Here is a 27,775-nt window from a genome sequence, read left to right on the forward strand (position 1 = left end):
CAGCAGGTGTTCAATTTTCTGTTTGGAAGGGCCATATAAGAATTTGTGTGAGTTTTTCCTCAAGGAAAAAAGTAAATTCAATAAAACTACCAAAGACAGGGGAGGAACAACGTTTTGATCTATAACAGGTTAACTACAATGTAGTTATATTTTACTTAGTTCTTCTAATCTTCAAGTGTTTCACTGAAATTTTAAGTCGGCATAATACAAGCTAGTATAAGGAGAGAACAGACAGAAGGATATTAGTCTGTAGTTAATGAACGAATACATTCAGTTGCATGAAGGGATAAAGGAGAGGCAAATGAAATCACAGAAGCATGGCACTTTCAGAATCAAGCTGAGCTGTACAGTTATCCACATTCTTAAATCCTACCAGATACTGAAAGTGATACTTAAGAGTTGCAACCATTCAGGCCCTTTCTGACAGTGTGCAACCCAATCAATTCTGAAACACAAGCAAAATGGAAATTTTAAAAAAAAGTTTAAAAAACGTATTGTTGGTAAGTGTGAATTGCTAAAATGAGAAATGAGACATGCTGCATTGAGAAAGATTTTTTTAAGTATCTATTTAAGGACTACATGGGACAGGGGTGAAAAAGTGATGTTAGCCAGACAAGCCTTCACATACCAGCTCCCAGCTTCTACTGCTCCCTTCCGTCAGCAAATTCCATTTCTCAATACCAAGTACAATCCCTGAAAGTATGACTTTTAGTTTGGATCAGAAGCATGCTTTCAAAGTGAATTCCCTCCTCAGCCTCCTTTAATGTGCTTTATCTCACATCATGGACCAGTCTCTCCCAGAAGTAACCCACTCTGTACCAAAGGCAGAAGGTGCACCGCAGCCACCACCGGGTGTTCAGCAGGCTGCACTAGCCTAACGCTGGTCCAAAGCAAGCCACCAGGCTAGGCGTACACTGTGGACATCAGTACTGTTGTACACTACAAATCTGTTCCTACTGGGCAGTCCTTCTTGCTAATGACAACATAATAAATGTTTAAGTGGAAAAAAATGTCACCATCACCACACTTCTATCAATGAAAGCCATTCTGGGTTGCAGTTTGATCTACCTTAGCTGCCATTGCAACTGCCAACACATTTTCTTCTCTGGCTATTTGTTGCCCATGGCTGTATGCCAGCACAAGTGTTTTTGCTACTACACAGAGAACTAGATCAAGGAATTTTTATAGTTGGATAAAAACAAAACACTTCCTTTTGTTTCTGGTAAAGGTTGCTTTCCAGCTGGATCAGTTCCCCAGTCTGGTTTGCCATGAACTGGACACAAATGCTTGTGGGACGGGCACACTGCGGGATGCCAACACTGCTTATCAAGGTGCCTGTCCAACTACAGCATCAGAAAAAAAAAAGAAAAAAGCCACACAAAGGCAGCTGACATGAGGATTTCCCACACTGAGCCAGGCAGATTCTCCTATAATTAGGAATTAGATCTCCCCTTCCAAAGCAAGGTTTGAACATGTTTTGCTCCTGTTTTCCAGTTCACACTCCTTTGACTAGTCAAACTTACCAGCTCAAAGCGATCTGAAGTCAGCCCTGGAGCCTCAGCACCTTAACTCAAAGTGACCAAAGTACTGGTTCACTCTGGTTGAGCTATTTATATTCTATCAGGAATTGCTTCCCTCATCTTTTCTAACTAATAGGCTGTTAGGAGGCAGAAGATTAAGAGTCACTCTACCTTCACTATGCTGTTGTCATTTTAAAGGTTCATAAATATATATTTTCAAGCCTTACAAGCTTTTAGCCCTGAATACCTCCTAGAACTAAATTCCTTACGCTACAGAAATCTCCTCATGGTATTTTCACATTTTTGGGGTTTTTTGTGTTTGTTTCAAGATCCTCTGCTGTGGTAGGTCTTTAATGTATCCACAGAGATGGCAAGCTGTTTATTTTATGTACTTTTTCCACCATTCTGGTTAAAGGCAGCTAACTTTTTCAGTCTTTCCTTATCATGCCCTTTATGCTTATCAGGCTGAATCCCTCTCCAACTGCTTGGCACTTCAAACTAATTAGATTTTCAGGAATAGGAACCATTTGACCATCCTTGCTAGGGCAACATGGATCCTGCTGAATATGCATTTCTTCAGCTGCCTCACAACATAGACCTTAGCACAATGAAGTTCTGCCTACCACTGCGAGTACATGCCCTGCTTTCTATACAACTTGTAAGCGTACCCCAAAGATACGCACCTCTGCTGTCACCAAGTCTCTAGAGGTAGCAACTGAGCCAGGCAGGCAGGTTCAAACACTAAGATCCTCCAAGCCTTGAGGTAATAATAATAGCCCTTGGGGCTCCAAGTCGGATGAAGTCCTACAAGATTATGGCCATCTTTCCCTTAGCATGCCATCCTTTATGGAGCCTGATTAGGTGGGAGAGTGAGAAAGCTGAGCCATCCAAGATAAACAGGCATAACAAAAGATGTTAGTCAGTCTCTGTCCTGGGAGAGACTTAATCTTACTAGGATCTCCTTAAGCTGGGGGTAGAGGTGAGACTGGGGGGGGGGGGGAGAAAAGCTATTTTTATTGCTGAAAGGTAGACTAATGAAAAGGAATACAATAAATAGAATATAAAAATTGAACACCAAACACAAGCCAAAGCTAACATTCCTCACAGTTGGAGAATGAGCTGTGATAGAATCAGTATCACCATTATCTCTGATTTAAAGTTCTGTTCTGTGACGCATTCTGAGAAAAGTAAAGATTTATTATTCCATCTCTATAGTACTACTAAAGAGAGGTTTTATTTCTTTAAAAGTCAGCCACAAGTAGTAATGACTTGTAAAATCTCTGTCAAAATTAAGGGTGGAGATAGAAGAAAAGAAGCACTTGTGTCACGAATTCTGTATCTTCAGTGACATCACTGGGGTCTTTTTTGGGAAGACTACTAAAAATATGGATTACCCAACCCCCCCCCAGTCTATTAAAGGATGTCAGAGGCTCATCCAATTTGACAACCTGTGTTCAAAGAGATGAAGAGTCTTGATGAAGAACATAAAGCCAATTCAAAAATCTCTTCTTGGCTCTAAGAAAGTAAGGCAGCCAGACTCATTTCCAACCCACTCCTCCTCCTCTGCATCCTGCAGGACAAAATGTTCCAGCAACAGCTCATCTCACTGGGAAAATTTACATTTGTTTGAAACACTTCTAACAATTTCTCCTCTGTCTCTGGAAGTTCCATCTTGGATAAAGAAGAAAAGATCACAAGATTTTAGATGATTTCCCCATAACAGAAATGTAGGTGTTTCTTGATAATCACAATTCCATTTTTTCTGCCTATGGGACTAAAATTATCCCGTGAGAACACAGAAGGTTGTTCCCTCTTTTCTGCTCCTTCCCATTATTTCCTACTCTTTGCTCAGAGAGCTACATGGAACCCTTATTACCAACAATCCCATAAAGACATACTTAGCCAGCTCCCAGCAGAAGAAAAGGATTAGCTAGAGTCAAAATTCCAATTCGGATAAGTAGGTCCTTTAAAATATTATCTCTGCTCCAGCAAGCCAAAGCAGCTAATCACCCCAGCCGTACTAACTCCAGATCTAGATGATTTTGCTGCTAGACTCTAGGTGAAAGATGACGTGATATTTTTACCTCCTAGCACCTTCTGCAGCATCCAAGAAGCAATTCAAAATTGAAGCATCATGCAAAACCTATCGACTTTTAACAGAGCGTTGTCTCTCCTGTCCTAGTTATGCTCGAAGCAAGATTCAGTTGGAAGACCAGCTTTTTAAAAACTGTTAAATAATACTTTATGCCATCTGAGAAGAGCTACATGATGTCTAGTCCCTTGCAATGCAAAACTCCAGCTTCCAAATGGAAAGAACATTCTACTCCTAAAACTACATGTTATTTACCACAGCACTAAGAAGTTCACAGGGAGGCTAAGCATTCCTTGTAACATAAGTCTATTAATAACTCCTAGCCCAGAAGGGTCCTCGATAGCAGGCATTTAAAGAGAATTATTTGGACTCTATCCTTTTTAGCACTAATCTGCAGAGTGGTTATTCTGCAACCTTCCAAAATTCCACATCAAGTCTAAAAAAAAAAAATAAGAGCTTTAATTAGGAAGTTTCCTGCAGCTATAGAATTATCCGTCAACATTTGGAGATGGGTACTAGAGGGGGACACCTCAGTTTCTAGTATGTTATACTTCAGGGATCCTCTCAATACACAATTAACTAGCACCCCTTTGTTCTCCGAGGTTCTCTACAAGAAGTGTAAAAATAGCATATTAGAACAAGTTCTGACCAAAAGGGACAAAGAAAGAGTTTCTAACCCTAGTTTGTATTCTGTAGAAATTGTTTCACAACCATCTAGCAAATCCTGTTTAAATAGTAGCTCCTTTCCCTGAAGAGTTCAGATGTGACACAGAATAAGGTGAGGCTCAACACTCTCTACACACACTAGAACTCAAAATGAAGCCAAAGAAGTTAGTTCCAACATTTGCAATTCAGAGTTTCTTTTAAAGACTAAAGAGATATTTCTTGAGTTACAGAATCTCTTAGCATTCTCCATGCAGTGCTTTCATAAGCCAGTTTTTATTAGAAGGAAGCCTTAATATTATGAGGTGTTCAAGCCTGGATTAAGGTTGCCACAACTCCAATGCAAAACTGCAAAAAGGGACAAGACGACTATGCTAGAAGGCATCCTTTATATTAACTGATGGCCACTGGAGTCAAGTTTCTCAGATATTCCATAGGCTCAGGAAGCACAAGCAATATCAAGAGCTCAAAACTGTCTGCTGAAGAATACACCTCGCTTAATGCGCAACACAGGCCTGTATTTCACCATTCTAAGGTTGAAAAACGAGGATTTGGGTTGCTATTGCCTGCAGAGATAGACAAGAATAAACATTAGGTCCACTTGCCTGAAATGCAGAGAATCACTATGGAGCCCAGAATTCGCTGTTTTGACCCTAAAGCATCATCATTCTAACACCAGCTGGTCAGCCGAGAGCTATGACAAAATATAAACCATTACTAAAATAAGGCTGCATCCTACACACTTATTTCTACTCCACCTCCCACACTTCAGACGTGAGAGCTTCTATACGAAGGAAGCAAAGTCTCAACCAACACCTACAGCCTTTGGACTCTGTTTTACTTAAAATGCAACACATTTTGGCAAATCCCTTGAACTCAAAAGGAACACGGAGTACTCTGAGTTTTCCAATTGAAAAAACAGACCTTGTTCAAAGCCTCCTGCGTGAGACGGAGAAAACCTGCAAGCAGAAGGACCAGAAGTAAACTAAAGAGAATATTCTGGCTTAAGATGGTGGTTTCCAGTTTCCAACATTTGCAACCAGATGATGTGCTGGAAAGAGGTTAAAGGTAATACTGTGGTGTACAGATTTCTCATCCTTCAGATGCAGAATTCATCCAGCTTGGCTGAGAAACACATACAAAATAAAGACCTAAAATTGTTTAATAAAATTTAAATTAGAAATGGAAGATCTTACTCTGTTACACAATGATCTGTTGTCTATAATAAATACTACCCTTTATTTCTCAAGTTACTATCAGGCAGTTTGGGTTTGTTTTTAAGCCAAGAGGAAAGTCTTCTTCCAGAAAGACGAAGGAAGGGTGGAGATGGGGGATGTTAAGCCTCTGTCACAGGTTATAAAATATATTTCTCAAAGCAACAGAAGCAGTGGAGAAGTAAGCTCAAGAGACTTTTTCCAGGTCATACCTAATTAAAGCAGGGAATGTATCACCACAGAAAACTAGGGCTACGAACTCAACCCAGCCAGAGGTTAAGGCATTTATTATTGCCAGCTCGTATCAGTAAGAAGTCTCATCAGTCTCCCAGGTTTAAACCTGTCTTTCAGACTTGAGGAAGACTTAACATTCACATCACAGACAAGTCATCCTGCATCTTTTAAAGTATCTTTGTCAGACAGGACAACAGATGAGCTGTGCCTTGTGTCTGATCCTGCTTTTCCAAGATGCTTTTGTTACTTACATTCTCTTTCCTAAAATAATCTACCACTGTTTAAGTGACAGGCAAGGATTTCATTAATTTTGCTGAAGGATATTTACATCTACTGTGTTTGGAGTTCCATTTGCATTAGCCATCAGCGTTGGCCCGTGAGCAGTCATCTCCCTGCAATGTGCGATTTGGACTCTTTTCCTCCCTCTTCTCAGCGTTACCGCGGAAAGCACAAGACTTCGTCGTACAGTGCTGAGGCACAGGAAGCCTGCTCTACTGAGGCTTTAAGACATGAACTCCAAGCCCTTTGCTTTTGCCATAATTATGAACTAAACGTGCTAACAGTCATTATTTCAATAATATGCTAGCTCAAACTAAGAATTATTGCCTGTTTAAGTAGTTCAGAAGAAAACCTAGTGGGCAATCACCACTTAAGATTATTACTGTAACTTTCATTCTATGATATTACTGAGAGCTTGGAGCTCAGGTCCTACACAAACTATTTCCACCTCCACATACTGTTTTTATAAATATTCTATTTAAAACCATTGGAAGTATTAATTTAGTATACAAAGCCTCCAGTAAGATACAAAATTCAGATTCACTATAAATAATAATTTATACAGAGAATGTTAGTGTTTGAAGAAATATACATACCACCAACCTAAGCCTACCACACTCCCACTAAAGCAAGTGATCCAGATCATACAAGACCCACAAGATTTTATTTTATTCTAAGGCTTGTGAAAAAAAAACCACATAGATGAAGATTAACTGGCCCTACTACTGAGATATTTGCTGCACTCCATCAGTTAGAGAAAAAAGCCGGGGGAAAAAAAAATAAAAATAAGCAGTAGTATCACCTACTTTCTCTTAATGTTTGCCCTTAAAAATGAGAAGAGTCAAACAGGCACGTATACACACTTTAAAAATACTCAGGCCTGAAAAACATGTAGAACTGACCCGTAACTTTTATCGCAGCAACGATGATTACTCCACACACATGCTGCTCCCCTGCGACAGACTGAAATAATATCAGTACTAAAGTACTATTATATTACTAAACCCTATGGGCTCGGAGCTGAGGGATCATACAAATCTCTCCCATACATCCTGCTCCTAACACACACACAGCTAATAACCCTCCTCCTATTTGCCTTCAGGTTCATTCTGAAGGGTATCAGGCATCTGGTTGGCTTGTTTAAAATAAAAAGCCCAACTAGTAGGTTTGTTTTTATGATGCCAAGTGTGAAATGTTCTTGCTGGAGGCCTCGGGCCAGGTGAAAACCACTTGTGTTAAGATGCTACTTCATGGCATTTCAGGGATCTAGTGAGCTATATAATCTGCACACAGGGAAGTCTCCCTAACATTAGCTTGCATACAGCTACGGAAATTAAAAACAAGGAGCCTATAGTAGTCCAAGTATTTTTCAGTAAATAGTACACCTGGTGAACTGCAGATACTGCTATATTTAGAACTCAAGTGCTTAGCAGTGTTCTGTAAATATCCATACATTTCAATGCTTACAGCAACATGAAATACACTTCTCCCTGAGCCTTACCATCCTAATTTTTCATACTAAGAGTAGTAATTCCCTCTCATGACAAACTACCGTGCCCAATTTAGTGGGGCAAGAAAAGGTTCAGTCTGTCTCAAAAGTATAATTCTCCAGAAGATCACTGTGTAACTGTGCTGAATAGGCACATGTATGTGTATATCCTTATTTTAGCCATTTATTATAAATACACTATTTACATATTTTTCATATAAAACCCAAACGTCTAAGAAAGCAAATTACAGGAAGAGCTACACAAGAGTTCCATGCAGGCTCACGTACAGTAGTTAAAGCTTTCTGCTATATCATCTATCTTGAAAGAGCACGGAAATGCATTGAACAGATATGAGATACGGTGCATAACAGACAACCAAGTTCCCTCTCATGGCCCAAACTCACTCTCAATCATGGCTGACCATCTGTAATTTGCTACTCAAGAAACCTGAATTCATCTGGCAGGAGACACCACCTCAAGAGGCAGAACACTGGAAAACCTCAAGTTTTATAACACCCATCTAGTTACATGATCCATTAGAATTCAGAAAACAGCCTAAACACCACACAGCTTTCAAGTAGCAAGAATTTTCTTGAACATAAAGAGGTCTCAGGTATTACGCTACAAATACTGAAACTGAATGCTAGTTTGAAGAATTTGTTGTTGTTGCTCCTTACTTTGCTCAACTACAGTTCATACCAACCTCATTATTTGCTGGTTTCCAACTTCTGCTTTGCACATCCCGTGTGTTTTCAAATGATGAAGTCTCTGAAAAGCTGTGCACTACTACACATGAACCCTCAGTCCACAAATCCTCCAAGTATGAGCGGACCACAAATTAAAGTCCATTAAAATAACGGAATGAAATATGAAGACAAAAGCAGCAGACATGTCAATATTGCGTGTGCTTCCAGCATTCGATTCAGATTATCACTTCAAGTGTCACCAGGGACATCCCTCTTGCCAGACTTAAGGTACTTCAATAAAAATTAGTTCAGTTTAGCTACGCAGCTCTTACTAGTTCACTAAACCATTCCAAAAGCGAGGTAACTGCATTCTTTGTCTATGCATTCAGCCTTCAACAGCCCACTGAACAGCTGGATTCAGGAAACACTGTGCTAGAGGTCAAGACACAAACCAAGGGCTACACAACTGCAGTAGGTATTTAGGAAAAGCATTTGTAACATCACATGAACTAAAAGAAACCCCATGAGAGAAACAAAATTATAGAAGACAACTATGTTAAGTTTGAAAAAATAGTTTAAAGTGAACTCCGTAACTACATCAGTGTGATTTTTCTGTTTGTTGGGGTTTGTTTTTAAATACTGAAAGACAACCTTCTGCTTGATCAGCAGATCAAGCAGATCAGATGAAAGAGCTCAGTATTTTTATTGTGCACTACCTCAACACTATCAAAAATTTAATGAATGAGTCAATTCTACAAGCAAGTTCTGTGGAAAGATTCACTTGCCAAAGCGGATTCACAGAAGTCACTAGGACTCCAAATCATGATGTATATTCACACAGTGCAGGCTATGAAGCCTTAATGCAAAACCATGCTCCCGTATGGGAAGCAAATGGGCACACAGTGCCAACCAGTAAGAAGTATTATGGGCCACACTTCAGTTAGTATGAGGCAGAATAACTCAATTTTATTTGAGCACAAAAATGCCAGGTAAAAAGTGAAAGTTGAGGAAGGGGAAGAGGCTTTAGTTTTTATCTTCACTGACTGGAACAGAAATTTAGCAGCTTTAAATGGCAGCAGGTAAGTCACTTGACTAGCAAGTCAAGTAGGTAACGTCTGCATACAACAACAGTGCAAGAGAAGACAGGACCATGAGTGTTTGGAAGGGAAGTCTGTGTCCTCCCACTTGGGCAATTACCTTTACAGATGACTGCATTCTGGCAAGACCAGCTTCTGGTAACCAAGTTGAAGGACAAAACAGTAAAGATTTATCTGATAAAGTCAACAGTAAGAGAGACGCAAGCATGTGCTTTCAGCTCTTCACCTGAAAACTCTTAATCTTTCAAATGATCTTTCAATACTGATAAAAAGCGTGTTTTATCTAAGCACACTTTAAAATAAGCCTCTGAAATTACATCTGGGTTTCTGGCATCTTCACTCACGCAAAGGTTAAGCATGCTATAATCAGCATAAAGCAGTAACATCTTTTCTGCTGAAGATCTGAAACGTCAAACCACTGTGTTAGGGGAAGTCACTGGCTGAGCACCTGGACCCGAGAAGTACTGAAGTGACAAACAAGGTTTTGACAGCTGCAGCCTTTTCTGCAGGTGCAAAAAGCATCTACTTCATTTCAGTTTGGCTCAGTTTAACTGTTAGTTCAATAATTAATTCAGAACTTAGAAACGGGTTCAGTTTTATTTGATCCTCTCAGATCTTGTGCTCAACTGAGAAAAGAAGGGGGGAAAGGGAAGGTCCTTCCCAAGCAGCTCCAAAGTTTAAGACTGTATATTTAACAGGACTATAAAGTCTAGACTCAAGGATACATGGTATTCTGCAACTGATTATATTACTAAAATTTGAGCATCACACTTAATACAGAAAAACCTCCCACAACCAAGTATTATCCCACCTTGAAAGAGCCTGCCTGAACACAGGTCCTCTCTGCCACCCTCGGTTGTCGTTCCAGAGCCAAGCTTGCCCAGCAGCATCACTGACAGCAGGATGCATCTAACTAAGCAAGCCTGAAAAAAAGCATCCTAACAACAAAATCCCTGTTTCTGTTGACTATTAAGGAGCTTGGAACAGTTAATTCAGCTCAAGGTGTTAGAAGCTAAGCACGTAAATCCCACCCCGAGTACCTAACCCAAGGGCAGGAACTGGGATATGCCTTGCTGTACAAGTGAGCGCGCAAACGCTGCACGCAACAAGCACAGTGTTAATCCCCACTTTGCCCGCACCCCCAATCCATCCCAGCCACCACCTCTTCAAGGATAATATGGGAGATACTTCTCAGTCCTACTATTCCACAGCAAAAATTGAAGTTTTGGGATAGCAGCATGAAGCTACTTATATCTTAACAGTTTGAAGAAGAAATGCAGTGATCTTATTTTAAGATACGGCGTTACACAAATACAAGTTAAAAAGCCCTTCTACTTTTTCATAGCATTAAAAATAAGCAACTCTACTTCATCCTGTGTATCAAAATACAAACAAGTATTAACATCCTATACATTTCAAACAAGTATTAACACTCAATACGTTTCACCATCCACATTGCCTTTAACTTCGCAACACCAGGAGACGTTGCCTTACTTTTTTGGCGACATATTGTGAGTTAAAGTGATCACTGAAGTAATCTCAGCTAACAAACATTCAACATCTTTAGAGAAGGATTATCAGACTTTCTAAACCTCTGCTCAATGTCAGACTGCAGCATGATTTGAAAGAATAGATGTCTGTCTCCTCAGAGTACACAGCGGAAAGAATGGTTAGAAGACAAATGATTCCAGCTTGTAGCCAACTGCATCAAACCTTTAACCATACTCAAATATATCTGGGTGATGAGAATGAACAGCTACATATGCAGGGACTATAAACAGGGCAATGATTAGAGCAAGACTAAGGAAATTACTGGAAGGTGGAGATGCAAAGCAGTTTGAAAGTTTACAGGGAGAGATGCTGGAGAAGCAACAATGAAGAGTATTTACAGAACTGCGTCAAATAACCCCAACAGAGACAGGGCTCAGAGAAACCCATTTCTACAAAGCGCAAGATTTGTTCTGTGAATCATGTTTGGCAGGGGAGATACCATGAGAACTAAGATTTCGAAAAGAGAAAGTGGCACCCATAGAGATGTCAACAAATACTTCAAAATACAAATCCAAGGAAAGTACCCTAAAGAAAATGTAGCTCCAAGTCGTGGGGCTTATTCTTCAACACCTAGCTTGTGATGCAAGAGAAATTTTATCTTAAGAATGGAGAGCTTAAAACAACCCTAACTACAGACGACTTCAGAGTCATTCTACAGCACCTACAATTATTTGCAAGGTACCAGATTTAGGCTGTTATGTGATGTATTTGAGTACAGACAGGAACAGGCCATATTTTTTTAAAAAAGTTTTGGACATCAGTTTCTGAAGCTAGGCCTGCCTTCCTTCCACATCTGCCTTCAGAAAAAGGTCAAAATTCATGTGACTGGTCTCCAACTCCCTGCATATTCCAGCAGAATCCCAGGGGAGGAGGGGGAGGAAGCTTTTGTGAGCACTAAAAGGCAACAAGGAGGTGAGTAGCACCCAGCAGGTTCACTTTGACATCAGAGTAATAGGGTTTAGGGACAAGAGAGAACCTATTAAGGTCATACACCTAGGTTTAAAGACTTCCGCTGTTGGTAAGCAAGCAAAGGCTGCATAGTGAATGCAATGCTTAGTGGATAACCATACCCAGAGAGCAGTTATCAGTGGTGCACGGGAGGACACACCAAACAGGAACCCAGTTCAGTTCACCAATTTCTTTGTTTGCCATCATCTGTTGCTGGCAGGGTAGGCTTGTTACAAGAAAGAAAAAGGCAGGAAGAACTGCAAGACAGCATTAAAATTCTGCTTAACTCTGACAAATTGGAAAACTGTTCTGAAAGAAATAGGATAAAATTCAGTTCTGAAAGGTACGCTCGGGCAGGCTTAACTCAGCAAACAGGAAGGCATGTTCTTCAGAGGAAAGCTGTGAGCTGGGCTGGATCAACAAGCTGACCTTGAAACAAATGTTAAGCTGTTATAAGAAAGTCAAATGCATGGGGACACATAAACAGGAATATCAGCTCCAGGGCACATGAAACAGTCTTTTTACTCCACTCACTGCAGGAAGGCCTCAGCCAGAGTACAAAGTTGGGCTTTAAGCACCACACTCAAAGAGCAATGCGACCTAACTTGAGAAGAAGAATGATTAGAGCTGAAAAAACATGACCTCTTGGGAAGAACTGAATACACTAGTTTTATTTAGGCCAAAAGTATCACAAGGCTGCAGAGTGGAGGGCAAGACACAAGGAAACAGGAACATGACAAAGAACAGTTCAAATATTTTTAAAAGATTACTTACTACAGGGGAAAGAACAGCTGTCCCTCATATCCAGGGAATTAGGCAATAAGGCTGACCTGCAATACGAAGATGTCTAGTTCCATAGTCAGAACAAGTTTTAATGCTCAGGACAGTAAAGAGCTGGACTGAGGAGAAAGCAGAGCTGCTCAAGCTTCTTTTGTCAATCACATTAGATGTGCAATACCGGTATGGGGCAGGGGACTCTCACAACCACCCTACACCTTTTTCAGCCCTACTTTTTTTTTAAATTACTAGCTCAATTTCAAGCCACTGTAATGTCTTTGCTTATCCTCCTACAATGTATGTTTAGTTTGAATGAGCTAGAAGTTACTTTGATTTTTCAAATTAAAACTTCAGGATTTGCATGTTCAGGTTATTTTACTATACAACAGAAGTCACACCTGCCTCATACTTTCTTCATGCAGAAATCAATCAACTCCAATCATCTCCCATGGCAGTACGCATATTTCAGCAACACTGCAGTACCCTGTTGTACCTTTCTCCTCTGACTAACAGAAACCAGAAGCCAATTACTTCAGGAAGACGTGCGTGCTTTGCCTTCCAACAACCTAGACCAGCTTCCACTGATGTGGTGTGACAATGCACCGTCACACAAACATACGCACCCCCCTTTTACTACAACTATAGCCTTAGGCTTGGTTAGGACTTCCCAAGGATGGAAAATGCTGCACACAAGCCACATGCTCCAAAATAAAATCTAATATACCTAGGATTTTATAGATGGGGAGTTGGAGCGGACAGCATTAGTTACAGCCAGAGGCAGTCTGTGCCTGAGGTAAGTTACATGTTCACATTTAAACTGCAAAATCTAAAGTCACTAAACCAGGGAAGAATTAACTCTAAGAGCTCAAGCACAAACAGGACACCTATGAAGCATACAACAGTTACAGACAGCATACTATCCTTTTTCCTCTGTAATCGTTTCAGTACTATTATCCAGGTACTTGTCTGCTTTGTTTAAATGCCACCTTTCTGATTTATGAAAGGTGAAAATAAGATAGCAGCAACAGTCCATCTTTACCCTCCAGGAATTCAGCAATTTCTTATCCAAAAATTGAACCCGACAGGTCTGGTCAGGATGGAGCACTAATGGAAGAAGATAAGGTAAGCAAGCACACAGGTAGCCAAGCTCAAGCGGACTCTACATGTACTGAGAAGTGAGCAGGCTAAGCTTCACACGCATTCCAGTGCCAGCAGTGTCTTCTTTAACCAGCAGCTCTGCTATTGTATCGTAACCTTTGGTAGCCCCTTACAGCAGGCAACAGCACTGCAGTTTAGCCTCCAACTTACTCACACTTCTCTAATTCATCAAGTTTCAACTTTGTTGTTCCATTTCAACACTTCCAAAAAATGAAAAGATGAGGTCCTAGGTACCCACTCCTCTCCCCTTTCCTACTAGAATAAATATAGAGCATATTTTAACCAATTCAAGTAAGTAGTTATTGAATGCTGTTTTCATTACTCCCCTCTCCCCCTCACTTACTAAACACTGCATCAAATTACGCTCTGGAGCACTGCAGTAGTCTTGAGGCATGCTTACACACCACTACACTCCATCCCAAATAGGACATAATGAATAATTATTTGCCACTATTATTAGACTGGAATAATTGAGCAAAAAGGTTTGGTTTTTTTTTTAAACTAGGATTGTAATTGTAATTCTAACTGTCAGTTCATCAAAAAACTACACAGCCATACAAATACTTCCTAGGTATCTAAATAGAGACCATTACTTAAATAAAATGACACCCTCAAAGGGTCCATAGAACAGATGTCTCCTGTGTTATGAAAACAAAGCTGTTCATACCATGATACAAAAACCACCTGCAACCTCCGTGGCCATCTATATGTTGACTACGAAATGCCAAGCTGCAAGAGACAGAACCCAACAGATCCAGACCCATCCAGACTCAAGCACATTTCCACAACTCTGTGCTGATTCATAATCGCCACATGCAAGGCTCCAAACTTCAATCCTTTTTGTATTCTGCACACTACTTTGGACTGTAGAAGTTGATAAAGCAACAGGGTTTGTCAGATCCTAATGACATACAGCTTTGTCACTTGCATCCTTCCTTAAACGATAAATTTTCATCCTTCTAAAACCAAAAGAGGTCAAATCAACAGCAGCCTTGAAGGAAGACAGACAAGTGCATTTTTCATTGGGAAAGGAGGGGGACTTAAAGGAAGCGGTACCTTTAAAACAATAATTTTCCCTATAAGCAAGCTTTGAAGGGTAGAATAAAGAACACAAACATCACACAGTATCCAGTGGGAACTGTATGAAACAGAGGAATATTTTACTACTACAAAATCTAAAGCCACAATTAAGAAGGTGAAACATAATACATGTGCACAGCACTGAAGGAATGATTTAGTGCCACTGACATCAACACGAACTGCACAGAGCAAAAATTAAACATGCTGCAATAATAATTTGAACTGCCCCATTAGGTTAAAAAACACATTTAGCCTACAAATTAAAAAACCTCCCAAACCCCTCAAAGGCATTAATGCTGTTCACAATGTTATTCGAGATGCAAATTAGAGACCTAAAGTTAATATAACACCAACAGAAGTTCCTATTATTTCCATTCATGGCTCAAGGGGAGGCGACAGTAGAAGCAAGGCTACAGCCTAGTTGTATGAGGTCTTATTAGGACAGTAAAGGTTTTTGTTAATTTTTAAAAGTTAACCCACCTTCACTTCAGTGTAGAAATTGCCAAATTATAAATATGATCTTCCATAAACCCAGAAAACTTAAGTGCATTAACAAATAAACAACAAGCCAGCTGCCAAGGCTGGCTGGATGGGGGGGGTGGGTGTTAACGAAAAACAAGTATTCTTCAGAAAAAAAAAGAATTCGATCCTGTCTTCGAGCATCAGAGCTCAGTCTAAAGCACAAAAGTAAAGGTATAGACAGTGGTGCTGCAGTTATTTCTTCAACTATTTCCTGTACCAGCTGGGTTCCAATTTTAAAGTTCAGCAAATGCAGAAACAGCTTTCTTGCATCTCAGATGCCTTTCCCACAACGACATGTAGGTCTTAGTATATTGAGTCAGTTTTGCAAATGACACTTCTAATGACACCTCTAGGCAAAATATTGTTTGGTTTCACACTCTTAGCTCTATCTGTACAGACAGACTTACACATATTGAAGAGCAATTGCCATCACTGGCACTGTGATTACGTCCAAAGCTCTAGGCCTGCAATTTGATATATCATTGACAGTTATTCTTCGCTGTACTTAACTACACTAGAGTTTAATTTTCACAGGAACTTAAACCAATGTTGTCATACCAAATTCAGAACAATGATGCATCAGGTAATCAGAACCCTTGATCTTGCTGCTAACACCCAACAAGCAAAACATAAGCGATGGCCTGTGTTTTACTAAAATATAATCAAATTCAAACAGTGGAAAGCCAATTATATTAGTTTTGTTTTTATAACTCAGTAAGTTTCCTAATTGAAACATTTCATATTTTCTAAAGCATGATATTCAACTGCTTGCTTAAAAAAAAATGCTGCTGTCAGTAAACTGAGAGCCATAACCCAGATAATGTATTTAGTAACAACCCTGCCTACTTCCTCCCCTCAACCTAAAAATTAGCAGAAATGTGGCCTTCAGAAGTTATTTCTGCCCACTACAAAACATTAGAAGTTAGCTGAGGAGTTTCTTGCCAGCTTGTTGATGACATGATTTCCCAAACTGACTGAACAGAAAAGCCAAAACAGCACCAAATGTAGAAATAGCAATGTTAAAGACTTGACAGGTACCTTGATTTCAGTTTTTTTTATACTCAACAGTACTGCAATATCCAGTTGGGCCATCACAGAAAAAACTGTAAAACAGCCTAGAAAGGAGTTTAAAAATATGCCTTTTTTTTTTTTTACAGGCCTCCTTTTGAGGGGGAAAGAAAATCCTGAAAGAAAACCAGTTTTTGAAAATATGACTGTCTCAATCCCCCTAGCAGAGTGTTTACAGTCAGGAGAAACCAACAAAGCACAGATTTTTTTTTTTATACAGACTCCCTTTCATCACTGGATTGCAATACTTCACTGTCAGCTAAGATCTTGTTAACCACACAAACTTCATGACATACCAAAAAACAAGTTGTCAACATAAATGGCTACCTCTCAGGTATACATAGTCAACAGATTAAAACAACTTACCCACTAAGAAAAATAAGAGCCACTACAGTACACCGAGTTCAAGTAGCTGTTTTCCTAGCCATGAATTTCTTCCCTAGAATTAATGAACAGGGCTACCTTCTGCTCATCAACCCTTCCTTCAGGAGTGCTCATAGAGCCCTTCATAGGTTTCTGTGTGTAGTTTCACCCCTCCAGTAAGCTTATGTTACTTACAGTACCTAGAATAAAAAAGTTACAGCTACTTCCATAGTGGACAGGAATCTCTTACATGTTCTACCACAATATATTTTAAAATTTAAGTTTGTATGTAGATTGTGTAAGACTAAAGACAAGGTCCTATGAACATTTACCTGCAAGATAATTCTTACATGAATATCAGATCTCAAGAATGTGGTAACCTAAAAATAGTCCAACCAGTTTACTTTGTAGAAATAAAAATGAAAGTTTAAAGCAAGCTAAAAGAAGCATAAAACTTATGGGCTTGCAGGGGAGAGGGAAATTTACTGTTGCCAAAAGGAAAAATTTCTGTTTATGTTATGACCTTCAAAATACACAAAAAGAAATGTAAATCACAACAAAAATAATAATATTTTCCACTAAAGGTTTAACAAGACTTCTCATTACTATTTACAAAAACTCAAAGCAGAACCAGAAAGGACAAACTCTTAGAACAACACTCAAAACCAGCATCAAAAAAAGTGGAGGAGCAAGGAAAGAATCATGTTTGCAAAGTTTTAAGTACACCATGTTTCTAAAGGGAATAATCTATCAAACCACAGGAGGTGACTAGAACTGCCATCATCACTGCTAACACAAAGGAATGTAGATTGGGGGGAGGCAACAGAGGAAGGGGGAGAAAGAACAGGGAAGGGAAAAGGAGAAGGAACTAAAAAAAGGGAGCTACAGTAATGGCTACCAGACTCTCAAGGAATTCCTATAGGAAAGCATAAATCCTTCATGCCTTTTTAAAATAAAGCAATCCGTGCAATAAATTGCTGCTATCTCAGTAACGTTAAGCTTTCAGCTTATCTGCCCAACATATTTTCATAAGTGTAATTTTATGCCATATACTAAACTTCCAAAGCTTAACACAATGGTTGCAAGTACAAATGATATTTCTTTCAGTCTCCTCATTCTTCTGAATCATAGTGCCCTGCAGAAAAGCAGCTTTTCAAAAGGAAGTGGGGAAGTTTAACTACACCAAATTTAAAATATCCCTTTACAATTATTTAATCAACTTTAATTCTCAAGTTAAAGAGACAATAACTATGGGTTATACACTAGCAGGTAAAGGCCGCTAGAGGACAGCCAGATTACCACAGCATGGAACATCCTGAAAGGACATCATTAGGGGGACGATCTTGCAGAGCAGAATTTTAAGTTTATGTCTAATAGGCAGCATGTACTTCCATATGATGGAGAGCAGAATCTTGTTACCAACAAAAAATAGGGATGATTAAAAATAACATATTTATATGAATAGCATTTCCCAGAATTCTAAATAAATGTGTAGTAAACCCATTTTGTAGTTGGAGTTCCACCAGCTTATGTAGAACTACTTGGAATATATGTTTTAGCTCCCTACATGTACTAATCTCCTGCCTCTGAGTACAGTTCTTCCAGGCATTTTCAGAAGCACTATGATTGTAAAGATACAAGCTCTTTGGGCTTGATCACATACACTGCATCTCCAATAAAACCAGATCAAGTCACAAGCTTCATTAGGAAAGTTTTTGCTATTCAGCAAACATTGTACTCCAAATTTCATAAGCCCGACTCGAAGCAAACAGACTATTCACAATTAAAACACATCCAGAAACATTTCAGCTTGCCAGAAGATACACAAACTTACTGGTTCTTGCCAAAAATGGCTTTGACGAAAATATTTTCTAGCAGTCAGGCATATGAACGGGAGGCAATGTAACAGTAAAGGCTGTAATAACTGTTCTCGGGAGCTAATTTTAATGTAAGCACAGTGAACCAGAAAATAGATTTGACCAGCTGGCTCAACTCATCCCGAGGCCTAGAACTCGGCATGCGCATTGAAAGCCAGTGTCTTATCTGGTCTGACTCACCAAGCCGCTCTCAGCCCCGCAACCTGAAAGTTACAGTGCTACTACAAAGCGCTATTTCTGTAACGGCTGTCTTCCGAACGGTTATGATGGATATTATCATTTACCTAAAGAGAAAACGCCTTAACTTTCAGATCTCTACCAGCAGAGTTCAGATAACTGACGCAACGCTAAACCAGAGGATCATCTCCAACGGCCAGCCGCTGTCTCACGAGACCCAAAGCGACCCCCTTAACCACCAGCCAAAATTTCAACAACCCGTTTCTACGTAGCCTTCGCGCAGGCAAGAAGACGTTTAATAAGCCAAATAATCAGAACAAAGCCACGTTACTGCCCTTAGAAAAGCCGGAATAACACAAAGAGCCTATTCACCCGTCGATCTCGGGCTTTTTAACTCGACCGGTTACACTTCGGAGCCATAAATTAGAAATCAACTTTCTTATTGCTGGGGGGGGGGGGGAGAAAATAATCGCCGTTTTCACTCCGGAATCGTTGTGGAAGGCAGCTTTTGTGGAAAAACACGCACCTACTCTGACGTAGCTCTATCCCTCAGCAAGAAAGGGGAGAATCGCCTCAAAAACCCCGGGGTGTGAGCCCGCAGAGCCGTGTCCGCCGGGCAGCGCCACAAAGGGGCGACCCCGGGGGAGGCCGGGGACCTTCCCTCCCCTCCCGGCCCGGCCAGGCCGGAGCCCTCGCCTGGAGCAGCCCCGCCGCGCAGCCGGCCCAATTCCCACCCCGAGCGGCAATTATTAATGCTAATAAGTTGTTTTTTGGGTTTTTGGTTGTTTGGGGTTTTTTTGGGTTTGTTTTTTTTTTTTTCCGTCTGCCAGGGCTGCGGGCAGCCGCCGTTTGGCTTCCAGACGAAGTCTTCAGCTAATGGCAGGGCGAAGGGGAGCCAACCTTTACCTCCAGCTGCGATGCAGGAGCGCGGCCCCCAGTCTGAACACGAATAATAATGATGATGATGATGATATCTACACCTATTTATCTGTCTCAATAATTAAAGAGATGAGCAGCCCGCAGCTCCGGGGCAGCAGGAGGCTGCTATCGCAGGGAAGGGCAGCCTCGGGGTGACACCCCCACCCCGCAGGGTCTCCCCCCGGGGCAGCGCTCGCCCGCCCGCCCAGAGCTGTCCGGTCCCCACAGCCGCCCGGGCTCTGTGAACGGGTCGTGGTCCAGGGCCCGGCCGCCTCCCCGAGCTGCCTCCGAGCCGCCTCAACGGCTGTTACCCGCCGGCTGCTCTCGTCCTCCGTCGGCGGGCGCTGCCCCCGCGGCCTCCCCCCTCACCGCCGCGCCGGCCGCCGGTACCTGCGCCCGCCCGGGCCGCCTCCCCTGCGCCTATGGACCAGGCTCCTCCACGGCAATTGAACAAAACACAGCCGGCTCCGCCCCCTCCCGGCACCCGCGTGCTCCCATTGGTTGGACCGCCCGCCCGTCGAACTTTGACCCGCTCTGCCATAGGGCGGCGGGGTGCGCTGGCCCGGCCCACAAGGGGCGGGGGGCGGGCCCGTTCCCGGCAGGGACGCACAGCTGTGGTGCCGGCTGCGACGGGGAGGAGGCGCCGGACTACAGCCCCCAGAAGGCATTGCGGCGGCGCGGCGCCCTGCTCTCATTGGCTGGCCGTGGAGCGTGGAGAGGGGCGCTGGGGGGGGGGGGGAAGCCGCGCTTCTCGCCTGGAGGGGCGATTACGTCATCGCGTGCCCGGATGGAGCCGCAAGAAGGACGCGGGTGCGCGTGTGGCGCACAGCCGGCGGGGCTGCGCATGCGCACGGGGCGTGGGGGGGGCATCACCTCAGGAGGGCGGGAAGAGGCGGCGGTGCCTCTCCTCAGGGCGCTGGGGCCGGCAGGGTGGGGGCCCTCCCCTCCCCAGTCAAGGCCGCCCTGCTGGGTTTGGGTCTTGTCAGCCTGCGGGCGACCTTCGCTAAGGCCTGGCCCGGCCCGGCCCAGCTGGTGCACGCAGCCTGGCAGCGCCTCTCCTCAGAACGGCTGAGGTGCGGGCACCCGGGCCTGTGGCAGTCCCAAAGGGAGCGGGAATGGCACCCTGGGCTTCCCCCCGAAGCCATCGCCGTGGCTTGCCCTAACGGGTCCTGCTGCTTAAGTTACCTTCCCCGTAGCTGGTTCTTCCCAGCTTCTTCCGCAGCCGCTGCTGTAGGCAGTGCAACGGCGTGGTTACACTGCCCTCTGCTTGCCTGCGCCGTGCTTCCCTCGGCGTCGCTTTCCAGACAACCTGCTGGAAATACCTCAGCTTCATCTCCCACAGGGGTCCCGCATGGGCCTGAACTGGTGCCATCTTCTGTTGTCTCTCAAAATGGAGGCCAAAAAAAAAAAAAAAATCTGCAGATTACTCTGCAAGAAATGTTCCTATGGGAGTTTTTGAAAAGCAGTTATGAGTCAACCATAGTGAGGAAGTGGGATGTGTTTGGACAGCAATTGCATTGTACACTTGTCAGGGCAGAGACTGCTTTATGTGGATGCATAATCTGTAACATCATGAGAAACTAAACCCTGATTTACTGTTGCCTACAGGCCTAACATTACTGAGGTACGGGTATTTTTTATTAATGGTGACTATTAGCAAGCTCTTCTCATCCCTTTAACAGGCATCTGTTATTTCAGCCTTCTGCAACCTGTTCCAGGGTTTGCACATGGAGTTGTATTTCACTCCCTCACCTTTCCTTTGATCCAGAAGTTTATTAGCTGACTTTACCTTATTATCCTGTAAGATTTTGCTGCATTTCCAGACAATGCTGCAATAGATCCCTGAGTTAACACTGAAATGCAAAGTCGGAATCAAAACTGCGTTCCTGAGACATCCTTACTTCAGCTTGCTTATTTTCCAGGCTTTCAAATTTTAACCTTAAGACACCAAAAACTTAAACCCAATTTTGCTTCAAACAGCATTACCAGGTTTAGCTGCTTGTTCTTCATCACTGTTGTCTCATTTTTTACACTCTATACAACCCCTACACTACTCAGTTTCTTGAAAATTTAGTGTGTTTATTTTGTTTTGATAAACCTTAGGCTGAAATCTTTTCAAATAGTTTTCCAAGATACCTTTCCCAAATTATACAATGAATATTTAAATTAGTGTACTAGTCCTCTGTCAGATCAACACCCACCTCTCTTTAGAAAGATCTTGCAAGTGATTAAAGGTACACAGAGAAAAGTACACAGCCTTCTCCCATAGTTCAGTCCTGGCTCTTGAAATACTTTCTGGTTGTGCTCATTTTGCTCCTGGCCTTATTGTGAATTCTAGTGCATGGGAAATTGTAGTTCATCTGCTTTCATGATCCTACCCATATCTTTGGCAGGGATTTGGCTCCGTCCCGTAATCAGTTCTGTACACAGAATTCCCCACTGAAAACAAGTTATCCCTGAAGCATTTCATTGCTAAATCCTTATCCAAACTTAGAATTAACAATTTAGTTTTTTTAAGAAAATGAAGTCATAATGTAATTTTATCTTTCACAACCATTCTAGCTAAGTATTCCACTGGGTTTAGCAGCTCAGGCGTGAGATTTTGATGTAAAACTGGTTTTCGCTCACCTACAAGTTCAACCATTTTCATAGTTTTGAAACATTAATGTTTCTCTCAAAAGCCCCAATACTTTCCTCCAGCCTCCTGCACTACTTCTGCTGCAAGTAAGGTAAAACCAGAGGGAACTTCGTGTTTCTGAAACTGAACCGCCTCTCGACGGCAACTGTTTGCTTCCAGCCATGGCTGCAGCGATGGGGGAGGCATGTGAAAGGAGCGACAGCCGCACTCCCCCAGCAGTCAGCGCTTCTGCTCTCAACTTCCACAGCCTGGATATTTCCAAATAGGGTAAAAACTTTGCAGTCATTAAATTCTCTTATGGATTAGATGACTCTTAAATCTTCTTTCTCTTCTTATGCAATGCTTCCCTGTGATTTCTCCCCTGATTTCTTTTATCACTTTCCATTTTTCAGCTTTATTGGCTCCTTTTTTCATTGTGACAATGGCTGATACTCTTTTCTGTTGGGGTGAAGCTGCCTTCAACTCTCTGCAGTCCAACAACAGGTGGGAAGCTGAGCCCTAAACTGGTGACTTTACAGAGGTGGTACCTCCTATGATCGGCTGGTTGCATCCCAAAATTTATCACATGGGCAAATCACATACAACGGTCAACAAAAACCGAGCGACTGGGGTGGGAGATAGGAGTGAGCGATCATATCTGAGACAGGGCAGGTGGTAGCTTTAATCAATGTCATTCAGTATTCAACCATAGTCTTCTTTTATTTTATACCCAAGAGTAAAGCTCTGGCAGGGATCCAGTTTATAATTCAGATCTTGGTAAACACAGACCTAAATTTCCCTCATGACAAGGTTCGATAGTAATTGTCTAGCACTTTAAATATCTAATTACAAACATGCTACCACATGTTAAAGTGGTCGGTGTCTGTTCACTCAACTGTGTGTCTCCAGGAAGGGCCATCTGTTTCCAACAAAACAGTGAGACACGAATGTAGACAGGTTTCTAAATTTAAAAAAAAAATAGAGAAAAAAAAAACTAGAGAGACACAAAGCTGCCTTTACAATAAAGCACAGGCTGAAATAGGTGCAATCAGAAGGAACCTCAGGAGAAAGTTTTCACCTAGGGGCACTGACGCATGGCATGATTGCTCTAAGATGCCCTTCTGGGGATTATTTTATGCACCTAAACTACTGGACTAAGCGTATAGAAGTCTTCACTACATATAGGGATGATATGATCAGTTTGGTCCATCTTGACACCTATTTTCCATAAAGGAATAGCAGTTCCTCTTACACCCCTTCTCAACACCTAGCTCCTAGACCCAGTTATTGAAGAAAGGGAATGTTTTCCCCTCCCCTCCATGGTAGATAGGTGTGAGTGACACGCTGGCTTTGCCTCTCACGCAAAAACAACAGATAGACCTTAATGCTACGTGTGTGTTACTACTAAACTGTTGCCAATTTAGGCAAATGACCACCTAAGATTGAGAAGGGAAACAGAGGAGACTATGCAACTCACTTCTTTTTTTGTTATTATTTTCATACTGTTTATAGGTAAAGAGCCCAGCAGCTATTTGATGTAGTTAAAGAAATGAAGTGCAAAAATAGTTCAGACGCTCTGTAACGTGCACAGCTGCTCATAAGGTTCAGATGAGCATTTCCAACACTTTCAAATTGGTTGCAAGGTATTTTGCTGTGTACACTGATCACTTTTCACTTAGCGCAGCATTAGTAAGCCAAAAGTTGGTGTATTTACTACATGCAGTGGTCCTCTTACAATGAGTTATAGAAGCAAGACAAGTAAGTGAGTTGGGATAGCAAGTCTCAGGTAAATTTACCCCAAATAATGGTATTTCTCTTGTAGCAATTGCTGTTAGTCATTCATCTCTTTCCCCATAAAATACATATAATGGAAAAGGGGCCTCTGTTTTAAAAGACAAATTTATGAAGGCCTGTCAGAAAGATTCCAGATCCAATAAAATCCTCCACTGATCCTGTTTCCCTCAGGGTCACTTCGCAGTCGCCCTCAGGAGCAAGGGCACAATGTGGATTCCATCTCCCGGCCCAGGGAGTCCCCACGCAAGGGGGTGAAGAAAGAAACTGGACTGACTTTGGAGTCTGACACAGAGCAGGCACAGGAGACACTGCTTAGGTACTGAGAGGTCCTGTGGTATCCTGTGTGTTTTGAGGGGATGTTTGAGCATGGCTGAGCCTCATCAAAGATGCTTTTCACACTTCTCCATTCTCTCTGTTCAGCAGTTTCGCAGCTGAGCATACAGGTTCTGGGCATAAGAGGAAGTTCTGCCACTAATTATATGTATCAGTTGGTGGTTTTAATGTAAACCTCGCTCAGACTGCTCGAACAGATGAGTTTTCTGCATAATGTACTTTTCCTTACTTAGGTTCAAGGGCTTGTTATAAATGAGATAAAGCAATAAGAATGCTAAATAAATAAGCTGGAATTGAGAAGCAAAGCAGTGTTCAGCATCAAAATCTGAAACAAGCAGAGGGCTGACATCCTGGGATATTAGAGTCAGGGGTCTCTCGTATACCACTACAAGTTGGCTAGACATTATGTTCTTTGTGAACTCTTAAAAGGATTTTGAAAATGTTGAGTTAATCATGACCAGATCAGGTTTTATTGGATTTCATGGAAGGGTGACTCCATCCCGTGCCCCCTGTACACAGCTGACTTTTCCTACACCCAGCCTTTCACCTCCATTACCTGCTATTCCAGCTACACAGTTGCCTGCTTCTTCTTAAATTGAGCCATCTGGCCAGGATATACTTTGTTTTTCAGGGTATGAATTAGCCACAGGATTTCAAAAAGGGCAAACCAAGCTCCAAGGGCTGAGCCAATACAGCATTGTTCTGCTTTTCACTGCAGTCCCCTAGGAACAATCCCACTCATGAGGACTCTAAATTGCTAAGAGTTCAGCCAAAGCATCTTCTGCCTACTCAAGTTTCTAGTCCTTCCTACATACCTTTACAAGTGCCTTGTTCTTTTTGCAACATACAGCGCTTCCTTCCTGGACCTTCCCTACACTTGCCTGCTTTACCGACTGGCTTCTTCACCTCCTGAGTGAGCCTTTTCTCAGCTCAGAACTTTTCCCCAACTTGTCTCTCCTTGAAGAAAGCTAGGGACAGCGAAGGCGCATCAGTTACCCGCATCCTGGTGCAGCCGGGAGGGTTGCTTGAGTTCTTGAGTTCCCATTTTTTCTGCCAGGACAGGGCTTACAGAACTCTTGCAAACGCCCCTAGTGATTTCCAATACAAAGCGTAGGGAAGACAGTTCACCAACAAATAAATTTGATTAATACGCACTGATTGATACTTCAAGCATGCTCTGCACAACATGTCACACTTGTTATGTTTCACCATCCTTAATACAGAATTTTTGTATGAGCCATTTCATCTGCTTCTCACTTTTTATGAGTTGGGGGTTTTTTTTGTTTTGTTTTTGGTTGGTTTTTGTTTCATTTTGTTTTGCTTTTTGTTTTAAGGAGAGTAGTTAGCACTGTTCTGTACTTTCCTGTTATTACTTATCCAGAAATCTGAGGGAGCAAGAAACAAATTAATTACCCTGTGGAAACACACTGGATAAATACTTTCTTAGTGTAAGAATTGTTTATACCTGCATAGATATTATTTTCTTTTATTCTACCTCAAAATCTGCTGAGAAGTTGTGGAAGATGTGCAGTGCGCAGTGGCATTGTGTCAGGCCTTAATATCTTTTACCAGTTTCTGGGAAGCAAAGATCTTTCAAACATGAAACTTCACTGGAAAACAAAGCGGTTGCAAACCAATAATATCTGTATTTCACTTCAACTCATTCCTAAGTTGACTATGGTTATATACTACTTCTAAACTAAAGGAACTATTTTAATCATCAAATCAAACCAGGGATTTAAGGATGAATTTTCATTTGCATATTTCAGCCGAGCAGAGTGATACATACCCAAGATTTTAAACATGAATTCTTCACATAGATTTCTGCCTACTGATCGTCAGGTATATTCACGTATTGAAGAGTTTTCTTTTACGTCTTATATTTCTAGATAATTTCCCCTGCAGAAGGCAATTCAAATGCCATGTTTCTACTCATGCTCTCAGACCTGCCTCCTCTGCTCAAACTGAAATTGCAGCCTGTCTCTCAGAAGTCCCGTCCCAGATGCGTAACTGACAGATTGAGCCCATTGTGACTCAAATAGAGCTCTTAATTTTCTGTCACTTTTCTCCTCGACTAACACAATCTTCTCTCATTCATATCCATTCAAACTGCTGCTGCAGTGGTTGCCTAGCCATGTCCCTTTAGCCACACTAGCCTTCTCCTTCTAACTCTCCACTGGCTTTATTTTTGTTCTATCAATCAAGCACACTCTCCCTGTCTTTCCATTCAAAGCCCTTCATAGCCTATTCCACCCCTATCTACCTTTCACTAAAGCAAAGGCAGCTCCTGCCTCTCAAGCCCCCCAGACCCTATGAACTGCACCTTAAGATCACCTAGTGTGACCTCTGCTCACCTCAGGCCTTTACATTTAGCAAAGATACTCATATGTTAAACCCAATGGTTTCAATTAAACTAAAGCATTTTCGTTCTCGGGAGACTAACCTGTGTTTCACAAGCAGAAAACAAGAGTGATCACCGTTGCCTGAGGCTTTTATGATGGCCTGAATGATTCAGGAGGTCAACCAGGCCGTTGGCTGTAGAGGAAGGGGATAAAAAAAGACAAATGAACCTTCACGTCCCTGCTCCCCTGACTGGGAGGGGGGTGTCTGCCTGACCCCCAATCAACCCTGTGCAAGGGAGCAAGAGACATCCATCAGTCCTGTGGAAAGAGGGGTTTCCTCATCACTTCAAAGCACCCACTTAAACTGTTCTCTGTTTCGAGCTAGGAGACATCTAGGATGCCTCTGAAGAAGGGAGGGGATAATATTTGAGATAATAAATTTAAAAAATCTGTTTCAATGAAACCTGGTGTCTTTTGGATGTGTTTCAAGGCTGACTGACTAAGGTGCAAGTACTGACTGAATCTTTTTCTGCAGTTGGGGTAGGCGAAAGCCTCCCAGGTTTGTTTTTTGTTTTTTGTTTTTTTGGGTTTTTTTTGTGTTCTCTGTTGTCTAAGACTGCAGGAGCTGATTAAGTGGCTTTGTCTTCAGTGGGAACACTTGTAGGGTGTCTTCTACTGAGTTGGCTACTTCCATAAATTGTGTGCAACCTCCAGAAGGCTTCTAAACCTTTGCCAAATTCAGCTGAAGTTGCCCAGCTGGTTTTAAATGTATTACAGCATATACAGATATGCACGGACAGGCACAGAGGACACACACTGGTGGCTGCGTGTTGGGAAAAGGAAAGTGGGGGAGCAATAATGTCTCCCTCACCTCTGAAACTATTGGCTAAAGACAGGAGATTTTATTATAGCCGTTATTTTAATACCGAACTGGGATTGTTACAAGTATTTTGAAGGCTGTGCACAAAGCCTTAC

At 42.0% G+C, this 27,775-nt stretch overlaps 1 protein-coding gene across 3 annotated transcripts in view; it reads right to left on the reverse strand.

The window, feature by feature from the left end:
- The window catches only part of FAM53A (family with sequence similarity 53 member A), a 76,453-nt gene extending 56,282 nt beyond the window's left edge, over nt 1-20,171 (reverse strand). For 2 of the 3 annotated variants that reach the window (XM_087737800.1, XM_087737798.1), the window contains exon 1: nt 20,105-20,171. The gene's annotated coding sequence lies outside the window, so the exon portion shown is untranslated. Of the gene's footprint in view, nt 1-20,025 lie in introns of all 3 variants that reach the window. The other variant, XM_087737799.1, reaches the window with a different exon arrangement.
- Between the last annotated feature and the right edge of the window lie 7,604 nt (nt 20,172-27,775).

The sequence above is a fragment of the Nipponia nippon genome, unplaced genomic scaffold, assembly GCF_047370975.1.
Source record: "Nipponia nippon isolate SJK-2023a ecotype South Korea unplaced genomic scaffold, ASM4737097v1 scaffold_6, whole genome shotgun sequence".
In the NCBI taxonomy this organism is placed as follows: Eukaryota; Metazoa; Chordata; class Aves; order Pelecaniformes; family Threskiornithidae; genus Nipponia; species Nipponia nippon.